Source organism: Eucyclogobius newberryi, unplaced genomic scaffold, assembly GCF_026437365.1.
Source record: "Eucyclogobius newberryi isolate DKJ021-1_F unplaced genomic scaffold, fEucNew1.0.hap1 SCAF_96, whole genome shotgun sequence".
NCBI lineage: Eukaryota > Metazoa > Chordata > Actinopteri > Gobiiformes > Gobiidae > Eucyclogobius > Eucyclogobius newberryi.
The window spans coordinates 317,501-323,280 of NW_027316539.1; the positions used below are offsets into that span (position 1 = coordinate 317,501).

General features: G+C 45.1%; 1 protein-coding gene across 1 annotated transcript in view; it reads right to left on the minus strand.

Annotated features, from left to right (window-relative positions):
• LOC140354542 (uncharacterized) overlaps positions 1–5,090 on the minus strand; it is a 14,908-nt gene extending 9,818 nt beyond the window's left edge. Inside the window, exon 1 of the mRNA XM_072439574.1 lies at positions 4,929–5,090. The gene's annotated coding sequence lies outside the window, so the exon portion shown is untranslated. The remainder of the gene's footprint in view (positions 1–4,928) is intronic.
• Positions 5,091–5,780: the final 690 nt, after the last annotated feature.

A 5,780-nucleotide genomic window follows, 5' to 3' on the forward strand; every position in this document is an offset into this window, starting at 1 on the left:
ATTTGTGAGTTTACAGATCAAAGCTGCTGATGTTACAGTCACGTCTGTGGAATGTCGAGCGCTCGGTTCTGAAACCAGAGACATGCGACCCGAGAGGTTTAACATGTGACCCGAGCGGTTTGACCACATTACACCAGGAAGACAGAAACTCCAAACGCACCAAAACCTCACACCAGAGAGTAACCACGGGATTACAATATAAATGACATGTTTAGTGTCAGTGACATGTGTTCTACAGCGTGATGTCATCAGGTGTGTCATTAAAGGCACCGTGTGTAACGTTCACCCGCAGGAACCACAGAGGAAACACCAGGCTTAGAAGCTTCTCCGTGCAGTTTAATGCCATTCTGAGTATTGTTTTTACAGTTGTTTTTGTACTTTTACTTATTCGAGCGGTTTTACAACATCAAACTAAAAACACAGAAATAACGAGGGAAAAATCCAAACACAAATCCAGACACGTGTGTTTTCCGGAGCAGGAAAGTCAAACACATTAACGTCGCACGTAAAGAACGACCGACCACATAACAGCGCCGCAGGTCCGACCACATAACCGACCACACGACCGACCACATAACAGCGCCGCGGGTCCGACCACATAACCGACCACACGACCGACCACATAACAGCGCCGCGGGTCCGACCACATAACCGACCACACGACCGACCACATAACAGCGCCGCGGGTCCGACCACATAACCGACCACACGACCGACCACATAACAGCGCCGCAGGTCCGACCACATAACCGACCACACGACCGACCACATAACAGCGCCGCAGGTCCGACCACATAACCGACCACACGACCGACCACATGACAGCGCTGCATAATTCCTTAAGCTAACGTTCCCTTTATAAGAAGGGTTAGTTTCACAGGGTGGGACTTTACCCTGTTCTTTAAATGTTAAGAGTAACAAACCTGAGCCTCCAGGAACGTGACTGTGATTTTATGTCTTTTTTTCAAAAATAAACTTGATCAAACTTTCATGTGACACATTAAACACCAAACATTTTGCCTGTCAATGTCGGTGACGTTTCTGATGTCACTTCCTGGTTTGACGTGTCCGGTAAATCTGTAATTGGCAGAGGTTATGCCACAACTGTTACTTAGCAACCAGTTGTAAACAAGAGTCCATTTCGATCATACAATAGTTACGATTTGACAAATAATTACATCTGTCCACACTTCTGGCGCTTTTTGATGACATCACAGAGGGGTTCTGCTGTAGAACTCAGGAACTAACTCACCAAACGACGTCATACAGAGAAAAACACGACTTAAATGGACTTAAATGACACACAAACCGCCGTTTCTGGAGTTTTAAACAATGAAAATATTTTTGCTGGTGCGACAGAACCTGTGGTTGAAGAGTTCTAAAACAGAACCCTCGGTGTCAATAACAGACACAGAACCATGTGAGAAGTGGCACAGAAGAACCGGATGAACTGCTGCTGTTACCACACGTGTCCCTGTCATGTTTGAGCTGTAGAAAGAATGTTTAGCATGTTCATATACGTGTCGTACATGTTTACGAGTCAGATCCTGATCGCCGGTTTAGACCCTTGTGTTTACATTCTATTCATTCATTTTAACGGAGCATGTTCCCCTGTACCCATGTTCCCCTGTACCCCTGTTCCCCTGTACCCATGTTCCCCTGTATCCATGATCCCCTGTACCCATGTTCCCCTGTACCCCTGTTCCCCTGTACCCATGTTCCCCTGTACCCATGTTCCCCTGTACCCATGTTCCCCTGTATCCATGATCCCCTGTACCCATGTTCCCCTGTACCCCTGTTCCCCTGTACCCATGTTCCCCTGTACCCATGTTCCCCTGTACCCATGTTCCCCTGTGTCCATGTTCCCCTGTACCCATGTTCCCCTGTACCCATGTTCCCCTGTACCCATGTTCCCCTGTGTCCATGTTCCCCTGTACCCATGTTCCCCTGTACCCATGTTCCCCTGTACCCATGTTCCCCTGTACCCATGTTCCCCTGTACCCCTGTACCCATGTTCCTCTGTACCCATGTTCCCCTGTACCCATGTTCCCCTGTGTCCATGTTCCCCTGTACCCATGTTCCCCTGTACCCATGTTCCCCTGTACCCATGTTCCCCTGTGTCCATGTTCCCCTGTACCCATGTTCCCCTGTACCCATGTTCCCCTGTACCCATGTTCCCCTGTACCCATGTTCCCCTGTACCCCTGTACCCATGTTCCTCTGTACCCATGTTCCCCTGTACCCATGTTCCCCTGTGTCCATGTTCCCCTGTACCCATGTTCCCCTGTGTCCATGTTCCCCTGTATCCATGTTCCCCTGTACCCATGTTCCCCTGTTCCCCTGTACCCATGTTCCCCTGTACCCATGTTCCCCTGTACCCATGTTCCCCTGTATCCATGTTCCCCTGTATCCATGTTCCCCTGTACCCATGTTCCCCTGTACCCATGTTCCCCTGTACCCATGTTCCCCTGTGTCCATGTTCCCCTGTACCCATGTTCCCCTGTACCCATGTTCCCCTGTACCCATGTTCCCCTGTACCCATGTTCCCCTGTACCCATGTTCCCCTGTACCCCTGTACCCATGTTCCCCTGTACCCATGTTCCCCTGTGTCCATGTTCCCCTGTACCCATGTTTCACTGATATGTATGTATATATATATATATATATATATATATATATATATATGTATCAAAAGTATAAAACAGCGACATTTGAGTCCAAACAGGAAGTTAAAACCGGACAATGCTTTTAATGCCTCTGAGGAATATTTCCATGGAAACCAGCAGGAGGCGCCTCAGGACAAGTACGCGTCAGGTTTGTGGAGCGGCTGCTCACAGTAAACACAGTTTTTTTAATGCAATAAAATCACCCTTGACCAGAATGTGACCGTGACACTGTGTCTAAACCAGGACTAAACCAGGTTTAAACCAGGACTAAACCAGGTTTAAACCAGGACTAAACCAGGACTAAACCAGGTTTAAACCAGGACTAAACCAGGTTTAAACCAGGACTAAACTAGGACTAAACCAGGACTAAACCAGGACTAAACCAGGTCTAAACCAGGACTAAACCAGGACTAAACCAGGTTTAAACCAGGACTAAACCAGGACTAAACCAGGACTAAACCAGGTTTAAACCAGGACTAAACCAGGACTAAACCAGGTTTAAACCAGGACTAAACCAGGTCTAAACCAGGACTAAACCAGGACTAAACCAGGACTAAACCAGGTTTAAACCAGGACTAAACCAGGACTAAACCAGGACTAAACCAGGTTTAAACCAGGACTAAACCAGGTCTAAACCAGGACTAAACCAGGACTAAACCAGGACTAAACCAGGTTTAAACCAGGTTTAAACCAGGACTAAACCAGGACTAAACCAGGACTAAACCAGGACTAAATCAGGTCTAAACCAGGACTAAACCAGGTTTAAACCAGGACTAAACCAGGTCTAAACCAGGACTAAAGCAGGACTAAACCAGGTCTAAACCAGGTCTAAACCAGGTCTAAACCAGGACTAAACCAGGTCTAAACCAGGACTAAACCAGGACTAAACCAGGACTAAACCAGGACTAAACCAGGTCTAAACCAGAACTAAACCAGGACTAAATCAGGACTAAACCAGGTCTTAACTAGGTCTAAACCAGGACTAAACCAGGTCTAAACCAGGTCTTAACTAGGTCTAAACCAGGACTAAACCAGGACTAAACCAGAACTAAACCAGGACTAAATCAGGACTAAACCAGGTCTTAACTAGGTCTAAACCAGGACTAAACCAGGACTAAACCAGAACTAAACCAGGACTAAACCAGGACTAAACCAGATCTAAACCAGGACTAAACCAGGTCTAAACCAGGACTAAGCCAGGTCTAAACCAGGTCCAAACCAGGACTAAACCAGGTCTAAACCAGGTCTAAACCAGGACTAAACCAGGTCTAAACCAGGAGTCAACCAGGACTAAACCAGGACTAAACCAGATCTAAATCAGGACTAAACCAGGACTAAACCAGGTCTTAACTAGGTCTAAACCAGGACTAAACCAGATCTATATCAGGACTAAACCAGGTCTAAACCAGGACTAAACCAGGACTAAACTAGGTCTAAACCAGGACTAAACCAGGACTAATCTTGTAGCATGTTTAGTCCTGGTTTAGTCCTGGTTTAGTCCCGGTGTTCTTCTGCTTCAGATGATTCCACATGATATAGAAGTTTAGGTGAATATTTGGTGGAGTTTGGGAGGAGACGTGATTCATTGCGGCCGAGCCCAAACCTGACTCAGCCGACTTTAAATCAAACTATTATTTTATCACAGATGAAAGTCAAACGTTGATTCAGAGGCGGATTAACAGCGACACCCACAAAACCAGGCGCAGCAACTGACCAAGACTTTGATTGTATTTTCATTATTTTGAGACGTTTTGAAACACATTTTGAACCAAATAAAGGTGTAAATCTGTGACTGAAGCGTCTGGGGAGAATATTCACCAAAAATAATGTCCGTATTTTCTGGAGTATAAGTCGCACCAGCCAAAAAATGCATAATAGAGAAGAAAAAAACATATATAAGTTGCACTGGAGTATGGAATGCGTTTGCAAGTATGAAAATAACAAATAATATCACATATAAATCGCTCCGGAGTATAAGTTTAAGTATATAAGTATAAGTATAAGTCGCACCCCGGCCTAAACTATGAAAAAAGGTGCGACTTATAGTCCAGAAAATAGAGTAACAGTTTAAAGTTTTTTACATTTTGATTTAAAAAAGTCATTTTTGTGTCAGACAAACATTAACATTAGAGAAATACTATTATTCCATGGTAAAAATGTCAGATTATTGATGTTTTTCTGGTTTAAAAGTCTCATATAAATACATAAATCCAAAATGATCTTTGTAAATCCTGTAAACGGCTCCGAAAACCTCTTCACTCACCGCGTCCAGAAGTGGAGTGGGTCTGTGGGGCCGGCTGGAGTCCTGGTCCTGCTCTTGGTCCTGCTCCTGGTCCTGGTCCTGCTCTTGCTCCTGCTCTTGCTCCTGGTCCTGGTCCTGCTCCTGGTTCTGGTTCTATCCGCGCTGCAGGACGTTCATCCTCGCCCGTCGCTGCCTCTGTGACGAGCAGCAGGACTAAAGCTGGTTTAAAGCCAGGACTGAACCAGGTCTAGACCAGAGGAACTGGTCGGACCACATCCCAAAGAGCCAAGGCCCAAAGTCACTTGCAAAATCTTCATAGAAACCACATCCCGAGAGAGCTTTTATATGCACTTTAGAGCGCCCCCTACAGGCCGCAGGCTGCAGTTAAGAGCATTATATTTAGAATTTTGCTAAAAATAATAAAAATGTGATCACAGAATAGAGCCTTTTTTTAAGTTTATAATGTCACTTCCTGTTTGTAATTGATGACATCACACTACCAAAACTCATCTAATGTGAAACAAAAAACAAACAAAAAAGAAAGGTCCAAAAGCATAAACCAGAGATGTGTGTTATGTTTATGGCCCTTTTAAACACTGAACGCTCTTTGGTTTTTACTTTCATCTTAAAGAGTTTTATCTTTCATCAAAACTCGAACATTATCATTTAATGAACAAACAAATGGGCAATAAATGAAGTCACTCAATTAGACACAGTTTAGTCCCGGTTTAGTCCTGGTTTAGACCCGGTTTGGACCCGGTTTAGTCCCGGTTTAGTCTCGGTTTAGAACCGGTTTAGACCCGGTTTAGTCCTGGTTTTGACCTGGTTTAGTCCTGGTTTAGACCTGGTTTAGACCTGGTTTAGACCTGGTTT